The sequence below is a fragment of the Paramormyrops kingsleyae genome, chromosome 25 (assembly GCF_048594095.1).
Source record: "Paramormyrops kingsleyae isolate MSU_618 chromosome 25, PKINGS_0.4, whole genome shotgun sequence".
Classification (NCBI taxonomy): Eukaryota; Metazoa; Chordata; class Actinopteri; order Osteoglossiformes; family Mormyridae; genus Paramormyrops; species Paramormyrops kingsleyae.
The window spans coordinates 24,188,070-24,200,196 of record NC_132821.1 but is presented as its reverse complement, the minus strand read 5'-3'; the positions used below and the strand labels follow the sequence as shown (position 1 = coordinate 24,200,196).

The 12,127-nt window shown below is 46.5% G+C and overlaps 1 protein-coding gene across 2 annotated transcripts in view; it reads left to right on the top strand.

Moving 5' to 3' along the window:
* inpp4b (inositol polyphosphate-4-phosphatase type II B) overlaps nucleotides 1-12,127 on the top strand; it is a 150,207-nt gene that overhangs the window by 12,698 nt on the left and 125,382 nt on the right. Inside the window, exon 1 of one of the 2 annotated variants that reach the window (XM_072707704.1) lies at nucleotides 2,202-2,275. The exons of the other annotated variant lie outside the window; for it this stretch is intronic. The gene's annotated coding sequence lies outside the window, so the exon portion shown is untranslated. Of the gene's footprint in view, nucleotides 1-2,201; nucleotides 2,276-12,127 lie in introns of those variants that run through there. 2 annotated transcript variants of the gene reach the window in all.

Below are 12,127 nucleotides of genomic sequence, written 5' to 3'. Positions count from 1 at the left end.
GCCCATTCAGGACCAGATTCAGGACCTGCAGCAGTAGTATGTACAGGATCCTGTTAAAAGTGCTCACAGAAGAAACTGATTATGGAAGCCTAAGCAAAGTCATAAGTACAGTGGCGGTCACACCCAGGCTACCATAATTTTCACTTAAATACCATCTTGCTGATTGACCCGATTATTGGAAAGGAACGCGGATGCTGAGTGAGGAGAGGGTGTATAGTAATTATTAGTACGCACATGGGGGAGTGGTGGCGCAGTAGTTAGCAGTGTAACTTTGTACCTGGTTGGTTCAGGTCCTGTCCCCTTCTCTGTGTGTGTGTCTGTGTGTTTGTGGTCCACGTATACTTTACCTTGTGGGGACCAAATGTCCCCACAATGTGATGGATACCTGTTTTTTTTTTTACCTTATGGGGACCAGTTTCCCCAAAATCCATGACTGCAATGAAAAAACTAAAAACTCTTGTATTTCGTTTGGTTACTCATGGTTATGGTTACGTCTGGGGAGGGGTTAAGGTTGTGATATTTAGCATTAGTATTTTTCACATATAGAAATGAATGAGCAGTCCCCAAAAAGATATGATTACACGATTGTGTGTGTGTTAGTGCGTGTGTGTGTGTGTGTGTGTGTGTGTGTGTGTACAGTATTGTCTTACTGCAGTCCCATCCATGATGTCCCCCTGCCTCCCGTCCTGCGCTTCCTGAGATCAATTCATTCAACAGAGTCATTCCAAGGTGCTTTACATGGGTGTATTGTAATACATTCCTACATCATTTATACACATTGTTGGGGAAGTTACTTACAGAAGTAATCCATTACAGAGAGAAGTGGAATGTACTTTGTGACTGTGACACTTTATACTCAACAGGTTGGCTGAAACCAAATCTTGGTTTGCATTTGTACTTTCTGGATCTGATCTTTCCACCTCTTTCCATTACTTTTTTGAGTAACTTCCCCAACACTGTTTATACAGAAATAAGTATGATTGTCTCCCCACAACACTGTGCCCTATAAAATGTATGGAACATGGATGGATGGATGAATAGTTAGCACAGTTTTCAAAGCTTGGATACTATACCCACACAAACAGACAAATATTTTCCACCCTTGTGGATACAACAGCAGCTGGGACTGGGAATTGAATCTTCTCTGTTGCCATTTGTGGTAGAATACCATTTGCGAGCTGGGATTTGTAGGTGCTTGATAAAAATAGGCTCCTTAGCAATCTCCTCTCCCATTTCATTCCGACTTTTACTTTTACGGCGAGTCAGTGATCTGCCACTGCAATAAAAGTCCCATTGCCAGGGGTTAGAATTTAAACTCTCACTTTAACATCTGCTCCGATCTCTCCTCCGGCCTGTAATATCACTCCCGTCGCATTTAGCCTGCTTCCCTTAGTGTCTCAGTATCTAAACATAAATTCATTTTCAGGGAACAAAAAAGAAAATCACAGGCAGGATATCTGAAAACTAACCAGAGCATCGTGAAGGACATTTAGTTATGAATCCTTTATAGTGAAAATAAAATGTATTCAAAATAAAATACAAAAGCTGCAGTGGTTATAAACTGTTTCCATGTTCTCCCTGTGCTGTCATGGGGTTTCCTCTGGGTTCTCCAGTTTCCCTCCACAATCCAAGGAGCGGAGTTAAGCGGAGTTGCCAGATTGTCAGTAGGTGTGAATAGTGTGTGTGTAGGGGAGTCCAAATACACCTTACCTTGTGGGGACCAAATGTCCCTACAACATGATGAATACCCTTTTTTTACCTTATGGGTCCCCAAAAGGGAAAACTCAATTTTCTACAAATCCATGACTGCAATCAAAAAAGCAAGAATGCAAAAACTCCTGTATTTTGTTTGGTTACTTATGGTTATGGTTACGGGCTGGGTAGAGGTTAAGGTTGTCACAGTTAGCACTAGCATTTTTCCCATAGAAATTGATGAGTGGTCCCCACAAAGATATGATTACAAGTGTGTGTGTGTGTGTGTGTGCCCTGTGATGGGTTGGCACACCGTCCTGGGTTATTTCTTGCTTTGCTCCTGTAGTTTCTGGGATAGGCTCTGGATCACTGCAACTCTGTGTAGGACAAATGGGTATAGAGGATGGATGGGTGGATGGATGGACGGACGGGTGGATGGACGGACGGACGGACGGACGGACGGACGGATGGACGGACGGATGGATGGATGGACGGATGGTTATAAACTGATCAGTCACATGCAGAGAAGAGGAAACCGCAGTTGTGCTGTAATGTCAGCATTGTCTTGCATAAATTGCTTCAGGTAAGATCAGCATTCATCCATTGCATTGTAACTGTCAGCAGGATAAATCACTTTGGATGGAGATATTTAATGAGGACATGAGGAGGAAGCTGTGGGCAAAGCCTCGCGTGTTTCACATTTGCAGCGCCCATTAAACCAGAAATCTGTCAATTGTAAATAGTCCAGTGGGAGCTAGTTCTAATATCAGAGGTTAACAGCTCTGTGTTGTTCATCTTGACCTTTGTAAGTTACCAGGAGGGGCTGAGATTTCAGCGTGACAGATATGGCGTGCCAGTATTAATGACTCCGAGAAGATGGAGGAACGAGAGCTGGCTTGATTGCCGACACTGATCGATAACGTCTTCAGGCAACGTGGTCACAGAATTACGGCCAACGAGCCCCGAAAACTGACAAATGACGTGCCGGCTCGCAAATAGCGTGACAGCAGGCGGTTTACGCACAGCGCCCCCCCCCCCAGTTAAGGTTATAACAGATGTTGTTTGTACTGCAGCAACTGTAAGTAGAAGTTTCCGATTCGGCTGATTGGTAAAGGATTAGTAATAAACTGATTTTTAATGTGTGAATTTCGTATATTGTATGGCACAGTGTCATTCACTTCATGTTTGGGCTAGTGTTGGCGTAGAGTTAGGGTATGGTCAGCAGTCCCGTCACCTGGGAGGACAGCTGGGGAAGCTGCCCAGGCCCAGGATGGGGGGGGGGGGCGGGGCAAGAGAGACAGTGATCTACTACCTAAGGTGCCCTGATGGTTGGTATTAGGGATAGGGTATGGTTAGGGTTAGGGTGTGGTTGGTTAGGGTACAGTTAGGGTTAGGGTATAGTTGGTGTTAGGGGCAGGATTAGAGTATGATTGGTGTTAGGGTTAGGATCAGAGTATGTTTGCTGTTAGGGTCAAGCTATGGTTAGGGGTAGGGTAAACTTGGTGTTAGGGTCAGGATTAGAGTATGATTGGTGTTAGGGTTAGGATTAGGGTTAAGGCTGCATCAAGGTTAGGGGCAGACTGCTGAAAATTCTCCTCAAGCTCCCTTAAATAGAGACAAGGTCAGACTGGTCCCTGCTGACAGAAGGACCAGGTGCTTTTTATTCTAGGAGATCTCATGTCTGAACAATTGAAGAATTATTATTTTTTTTAAAGTGATGCTTTGTAACGTAGCACTTCAGAGGAAGAATGGCGTCTGGGCCCAGATAGACCCGCTGTCTTTATGAGGGTCGTATGAGTTTAATATAAGCAGCGAGGTCCTTCAGAAAGACCACAGCGTCTTTGCTAGGAGGATGTGAAAGGATGATGCTGAAACGCCACGCTGTTGCGTAACAGCCGGTACGGCGGGGACGTGCATAACCAGGGACGTGCGCGATGTATTATTTTCAGTCATGGTGCCGTGTCTTTTAGCGAGAACAACACAGACCCGCCAGCTGTCACTTCCTGTTAAGCGAACAGCAGCTGTCTTCCGTCTGCCGTCTGGGATGCGATCGCTTCCCCGTGAGCCACAGTCCTTATTCTTCATCCATAAAAAAACAGAGAAATATAGACATTTAATGACATCTGTGCCTTATTCCTAAACAGCTTTAACTTTGAAAATAGTAAAAGTTGCCCAGGAAAGGATTGCGATTAAAATTCAGCGAAAGAACCGAAGAGTCCAAGTATTCGTGCAAAATGTCGTTCAAAGGCCCGTCTTTCAAATACAGAAGTTGTTCACTCAAGGTCTGGAGGTTGCCATTTAATTTCTCTGACTGAAAGCACCTTGAAATGACAGCAGATTTATAAAAAAAAAAACACAGACAGCATAATCCAGTTGGCTTGTAGCTCTGCTTGTCATCGTAACGCAGCTTGAGAACGTTCTTGAATTTCGGAGGATGGCAGACACTCCAATGCCACGATGCCTTGGACCCGTCAGGGCGGCGTGTTCAAAGTCAGTTGCGTCAGCCGCATCGGCTCGCTGTCTTGCCGTTTACAAAGTGCCCTCTCCCACAATTCCTCATGGATCTTTCTCAAAGATGAAGCACCACGGAAATATTCTGAGAGGGATGGACCAGTGACGTGTATTATAGAAATAAACACTTCAGATCGCCGCAGAGCTCTTCACAGGGAGGAACATCATCCCTGGAAGGAGATCTGGGTTTAAGGGATGTCTTACCAGCCTCGAGAACCCTTCAGAATAAAATGACATTAGAGCAGAACACAATAATCCAGATTGATGAAAAGTGAAGCACAGTGAAGCAAAGTGAAGCAGATTCAGGCATGAACGAAGCTGACTGCGGCATGACTGCATACAGTCTGCTCAGAGTGGTTGTGTTTGGCTGGGAGCAGAAACAGGAAGATGAACAGAGGCACAATTTTAGGAATTCAAAGAAATTCAAAGTACTCGAGTCTTTTAAAGTGCTGGCAAGGCCTCTTCCTATGTATACGTATATAAAATTCTCTATTTTCGAGAGTATCCAGCTCAAAGGCTTTGTGGCGAGGATGACGCCTTCACTGTACCAAATGGTATTAAAAATTAAAAGCCAACACAAGCCGGTCACGCTCCTTTAATGGGTTTGTGTATGAAAGGTTGCTAGAGCAGAGTATGATATGAGAGATTATGTAGAATTAGAGTGTATCGTCCACTTCTTTCAGGCCATTAGGACAGAGTGGCATCAAAGAGAGAGGGGACGTTACTTAATACACCTCGAGATGAGACGACACATATCAATAGCTTTCGGAAAAGCAGCCCGAAATCACTTAATACTTTCTTGTCCACCACCGTCGTTGTGGGTGAGGTTCTTTGCCGAAAAACACTGCAGGGATTATCCTTCTATAAAAACAAGCAGCTATTTGTCATAATTGCCCGTGATGGCTGCAGGAGAACAGCGGCGCTGCAGAGCAGATTCGCGCGGCGTTGTTTGATTAATCAGGTATTAGGTAATTCGCGTGCTGCGCGCTGGCATTTAGGACGGGAGACGTCGTGTCCAGTAGTCGATCTCGTTGGTGGCAGATGTATTCCTGCTTGCTACGTGTGCATCGGATTCCTTTATCCACTGGGGCCAGACCATGCAAATCCCAATAAACAGTAAGTTACAATGATGATAATGACCAATAAAGTGTGCGTATGTGTGTGAGTGTGGTGTGCCGTCAATGTCGATTTGAGGCCGTGTTTTTGGGACTGATCTCTAGAAAATGACCTGCTTACTGGTGGACAGGGGCATTGCTAGAGATTTTGGGCCCCATGAAGGTGTATCATACTGGACCCCCAACCCCCAGACCAATTAAAATACATTTCAGATTTTTTAGGGCCCCCTGTCACTCAGGGGTCCTTGGAATTGCCCTAAGTTTCTTCTCCTTTATGGTGCCCCTGCTGGTGGATGAGTATAATTCTACATGTTGGAGCCAGACGGGATTCACCCCTGTGGTTGGTACCTGAAATACCACCAGTATGTGTCAAGAACCCTCTCAGCACTTGCTGGGTGGTTGGAATTGACTCGTTGATCATCAGCAGAACCTTCTTACGTGCGAAGATTTGGCCCCCATCTGCACACCCCTTGTGTTTATGGTAGCACTCACACATGTTACTCATATGCCTTTGGAGACTTATAATCAAACCATAATGGTGATAATACTCTGAATGTAGAGTCTAATTCTTTAGCACAATTTCGCAAAATTGCCTCAAGCGCTGTATTTTAGGCAGGAACCTTTGATGACTGAGATTATGGCTCAGTGATTTTTATGGCACCTGACCTGCCTGTTTCTAAAACTCATTCATTACTATTATTAAAATTTCGATAAGCGCTAAAAAAAAAAGTATACCCATACTTTGAAAGGATGTAGATGTTTCGCATGCAGCATCGTCTGAGCTCCGCAGAGTAGCCCTGCATCTCCACGGACACCATTGTCTCGAGGCTTAACGAGTGAGATGTTAGAGGCGCCTTTGCCGCTGTGAGCTAACGACCGAGCTGCGGTCGCGGGGACTCTCCGCGTCTGTCTCTTTCGTGCCGGTTGACAGCTCCTCGCCTCTCATCTTCCACGAACAAACCCCAGAGACGAAGTGTGCAAGGAGACGGAGATTCGGGGGATGTTTCTCAAGTGCCTGGAAGAAGCTAAATATTTAGATGCTTGGAAACACATTTCTGTGATTCAAAAGGGAGAAGAAGAGCAAGCCAAAGGCAATCTGGGCTCTGAAAGAATATTCTAGAAAGGCAATACAACAAGGCAGCTCTGCTCTCACGACGAGACGCAAATAATTACTGGTTTCAAACGTTTTTTGGACAGCACACTCTTTCTTCTCAGACTGACGCACCATTTAGGTGTCATTTTCCCTCTTTCGATAGAGATGTCAACTCTCAGAGGCAGCCATCTTGCTACATATATCCAACATAATCTTCTTCAGATGTATCTTGTTACACCTTAAGATATGGCTGGACAGTGGACCTGGACTGTGATCAGTATTCATAGTTAGTGTCAAAGGTCCAAAAAAGTCAAAGAGATACTCCTCACTTAATGATCTACCTGTTTAACAACCACCCGGGCTTACGGCCAACGCTCCGAGCAGTCGGTATTGTATGCTGTAGGAGAACTTTGGTCACGGAAATGGCAGGGCCGCACCTCAGCATCAAGCATCTCATCTCGAATTATTAATAAATATACAAAGTGATATAATTGGTGCAAAGGTGACCTTAAAGCAGTACCAATACAGCACGGTTAAAATATCAGTAATTTGCCTAGTCGTAGGAGTGGAACTCGGTCATTAAGTGAGGAGCGTCTGTACCGAATATTTACAATGCAATGCTGACAAAATATATTCGAGGCTCGTTATTTTGTTCTCTGGTAGCCAAAGGATGCTAAGAATTCAAGGGAATCCCCTGGACGCGCGTGTTTATTGGAAAACACGTCCTGCAGCTGTTGGTACGACCCCAAAAGCCGCCTCTGCTTCAACAGAAGTTTAATGTGTCCCTCTGGGTGTCCATGCCTGAAGGCGCTGCAGTGCGACCCACTGTCTGAAACATGACATCATCATGACTCCTCCACAAGCATCACGGGTCATAAGCGCACAGACGTGAGAAGGGCTGTCTGATCCTGCCTTCTCCCCAATTTGTCAGCCTCACCTTCACCCAATGGGGGGGGGGGGGGGCTTCCCGTGTGACGGTATCGAGCGGCTCCTTTGCACGGCGGATGGTTTAATCCCGTGGCGCGTTGCCATGCCAACGCGGCAAAATCGCACGCATCCCAGGTGTGCCTAAGTGACACGGCGCAGTGCTGGGTAAAAGCCCGTCACTTTAAACAGCCTCTTCCAGTTAAAGAGGGAGTTTCCGTTTGTTCTTCTATGCTGCTGTTTGATATATAAAACATCATAACTACTCAGTATACTGGCCGTACTGTGTAGGGCTGGACTGGGATTAAAAATCAGCCTTGGACTTTTAAAAAAAAAATAATAATTTTGCCATGCCATATAGCTATCAGCTGGGAAAATGCCCTATATACTATATAGCCAATCCAGTAGAGCTGAGATATTTCAGGTATCTTACCAGTGTTTGGGAGCAGGACTAAAGTGTGAAGTTATCCTGCTGCAGCACATCCTCCTAAACATGCATTAAATTATGAATTAAAGGCACTTTTTTTCAATTAAAAAACTTTGCAAATTAGCGGAGCTGTGAGTGGAAGCCAAGACGTACCCATAATGCATCTGTGGCTTAAACTCTGTGATCTTTGCTTTGATTGGAGCATTTGTCCGCTGGCAAACATTTTTAATATTCTTCGGCAGTGGATGGCAGATACATGCCTGCAAGTAAGCCAGGTTTGCGTGCGGAATGGGCCTCCCAGGGCGAATGTGTGAGCGGCTAAATGCTGCTTATCTCACGGTCTGTACGAGCACGGCAGAGCGCTGGGGGCTGCAACGGAAGCATATTTGTTATTCACGGCGGGAGGAGAGCGAAGCCGCTTTCGACATTTAAAAATGTTTTTTTTTTTATCGCTCCGAAACAGGCCTGGGTACCCAAACACGGATGTTAGTCAGGGCAACGGGATTGGGAGCCAGGAGTGGTCTTGCTTGGAGGGGGTCCGCGTGCGAGGTATAGCGCACATCCCAAACTGGCCCGTCTCGTGGCCGTGAGCTTTGGGGTGCCGTGACGACAGAACCGGCAGTATCACGGCAACTGCCTGCTGTTATGGCTCCATCCATAAACCGCCAAAATTGCTCGCCGTGGTGCTAAAAATAGCCCCCCCCCCCCTTCAAATCTGTAAGGAAATGTCACTTTTAGATTAAAAAAAAAGACACTTCAGCCTTGTTCTGCACGGCTGCGCTTGGAGATTCCCTCTCTGTGACTTAGAGATGGGGGGGGTCAGTTTTCTATCACACCATAAAAGTGTGTCATTTTTTGGATTCTCCTAGCAAGGTGTGAGCCAGACAATCCTCAGCCCATATCGTCTGCAGGACGCGGGCCTTTGTTTGAAGCTCTGTGCCATTAGAGACAAACACCTGTCGGGCTCTTTTGAAGTTTGGACGGGTTGCCGGGACGTCGGTGTCATCACCGGAATTCGGCTTGACTCCTCTGGAGTGGGAGCCCCCCCCCCCCCCGCAACCTCACGCTAGTCATTTTTAAAACCACCTTTCAACACGTGAGCCACACCAATAGGGGGCGTATTGAAGAAGCTACCGGAAATCCGTCCATCGCTTGACACATGTGACATTTTTTATACGTTTCGTGAGGTATTTTTCTATTTTCTTGTAATGAAATAAGGTTTAGGATTATTCCATTTGCTGAGCTCAGCAGTCCTCGGAAATCGGTCGGATTTTCTTTGCGGCTATAAGCCTTTTCGGGTGGGGGGGCGCGTTCTCCCTGCAGAGCGCTAATTGGCCGCTGTGCCTAAGGAGGCGGGCCCTTAGGGTCTCGCCGGCTCAGTATCTGGATCTCGCAGGTCGCCGGCGATGTGGTCATCCTTGGCTACTTTTGTGCTCGTATGCAGCCATAATTACCGACCCAAGAAGAGAAGGTCCGGACTTGAATTCTCACCCGCAAGTAAAGGTGCGTAAAGCGACTGTGAACTCCACCTCGGCCTCAATACTCCCTCCTAACCCCTCCCACCTGTTCTTAAGCCTTTGTTGTCTCGTCATGGAAACCGATTGTGACACGGCCTCATTATGAGCCCGCCGCTCCAGATGGAGCTCCCGAATGAACAAACAAGAATGTCATTTCTACAGGCAGTATCCTGAAATGTAATTGAGATGAAGCAAATAAGGTATTAAAATAGACAGGAGTGAGTCTCATCAGGCTGCTCCATACCTCTTGATATTCTCTGTGTATGACCCATATATTAATGATTAATCTGCACAGGCGGGTAGCCAATTTGATGTGAGAGTCTGTATACTATTCATGCTTGTGCAATATTCAATACTCATATTAACACTGGAAAAATAGTATAAATATTTTACCAAACTGTCATTCTTGCAAAGGCATGATGCTGCTATTTGCAAATATTGGTGATAATTCTTAGCAGGCTGGGCTCTGAGAGTAACATGGAGGAGCATGTACAAACCCTATGGCAAAAAAACCTTTAAAAACGCCCAGCTGGCTCTTATTAGTCTCTCTGATGCAGAGGTGGAGATTTGAGGTCCAGTGAGTACAAGTCCAGACCAAGATTTTGTTTCAACCAACCAGTTGAGTACTCTGTGACTGTCACTCTTTATACTCAACTGGTTGGTTGAAACAAAATCTTGGTCTGGATTTCTATTCTCTGGACCTGAACTACCCACCTCTGCTCTGATGTCACATGGGCCAGTCGGGTAGAAGGTAATGAAATATGTCTGTAGAAAACACATTCACAGGGCACAGATTGCAGAAACTTAATTTTGGGGTTCTCTTTTCGCGATTTCCATCTACCTTCCCAGTTACCTTGTTCCGGCATCAACTACACCTGACAAACAAGAAAAGCATTTTTTTTTTTATTACATTGACAATTAAATCACACGTCCTGTACGGGTGCTAATTAACACTCTTGTCAGAAAAGCTCCTCCCACTGCTATACACAGTGAAGCCCATAGCAGATTTCCACACCAATTAAACCACATGAGACCTGCCCTGCTCCATGCCGTAGCTTTTAGCCATTAGCCGTTGTGTACACTAGCAAGGTAAAATGCAAGCTACCTATCAGCGGGTCCTAAGCACTACACACCCACTGGAAAATGCACAGTTTGCTCGGATGCTTTGATCATGAGATACATGAGAGTGTCTGCCCCCGCCCCCAAACCTTCATCTGCTCTGGGGTGGGGGCTATTAAATGCAGGCCCAGAGGCTGCCTTTCAATCGTCGAGGTTAGCCGACTTGACAGCGGCCTTGATTCAGCTCACGCAACACGGCCGGCTTCTCCTGTAACCGAACGGCAATACCGGCATGATGAAGCCCCTCTTCCTCCTCCCCTCATCGGACAGCCCGCAGAATCGATCCACCTTCACCCTCCGGGCAATCTAAAACTATCTTCCTACCTAGATTCCCCCCCCCCCCCCCACTCCGGCCTGATCATTAAGCCGTAACGCAGAGGGGAACTAAATCTGCGGCAGGCCAAACACTAGGAATTCCTGTGGAATCGAGCTTTATGCCCTGCTCAGCACTCCGCCAGAGACGGGGCCGAAGCTCACGGCCCAGGAGAGCGCGGCAAACTCCTCCTCAGCTGTTTTTACAAAAGCTAAATAAGATCATTTCACGGTCCCTACCTGGAGTCCAGGAGCCACAATAAAGCTAGTATGGCTCTCCTGCTAGCAACAATTATAATTTCCCTCTTCGTTTCTTGGCGGTGGGCAGAACGGTTCGCCTTGCGGTTTTTTCTGCCACCACGTCCCGCCAGTCCTGAGACGTGACGGGTGAATTACCTGCGAGACACCGATTCGAAGCTGAGGTGGGCAGGAGACCGCTGGTCCGGGAGGATGAAGGAGGCCTTTGCCCCAGAAGGACTTTATCTGAGCAAAAAAGCCAGGACTAATCTGGCGTGTGAGTCAGCCAGTGCCTGCCCGTTTAGCACAGCGAACACGATCCTGTTTATTAGCAAAACCCCTCTTACAGTATTCAGCATCAGACGTAAAGAGGAGCGCTTAGATTCGGGCTTTGTGGAGACGTTCCTTACTGCTTGTTAACAGATGTATCGCATTAGAAGCTATGCTGTGTTTTCCCATTAAATAGCATTCCAGAACCTTCCATCTAGCTGGTCTACTTACGTTAAATGTGGCTTCATTCAGCTTCGAAGTCCTTTTAACTCACGAATCCCTTTCTAGGTCTGAGCGCTGCATGCGAGGAGTCTTTGATGCCACCGTTCAATGCCGGCCCAACCCTTTATGTGGCCCTAAGCAAGATTTCATTAAACTCCTTGTCATTTGTCATCTTCCCTCCCATTCTGACGGGCTGATCTGATGAGGGGGCCCCCTGGTGGCTGCTGGACTCTAAGCAGCTGCTTAGTTCTCTTATGCCTTGGGCCAGACCTGCTGTCCTTTTTAACACAGCATTAATGACTAAAACACGCATAAGACAGTTTCTTCAATGTCATAAATAGATGCAATTCTTTCTTCCTCCTGTCAGTCAGAGGCCTGGAGTGACGATAACCTCTCGACACGTGCAATGCACAATTCCTCTAGCTCAGGGTTATTCAACTCACGGTCCTCGAGGTCCGAGCCCTGCTGGTTTTCCAGCCTTCCTTTACCTGTCAGTCAGGTGTGAAGCCTCTGACCAATCAGAATCAGTAATTATTACACCAACTACCTGGGAGAACTGAAAACACGGCCTGGATTTGGAATCGAGGTCCAGAGTTGAAGAACCCTGCTCTAGCTCCAGCGCAAATGGGCTTTTCCGCAGGTCATCTGAGGTTTGAAGTGAACGCTGCCTCTGGAAGTCACCTTTGAC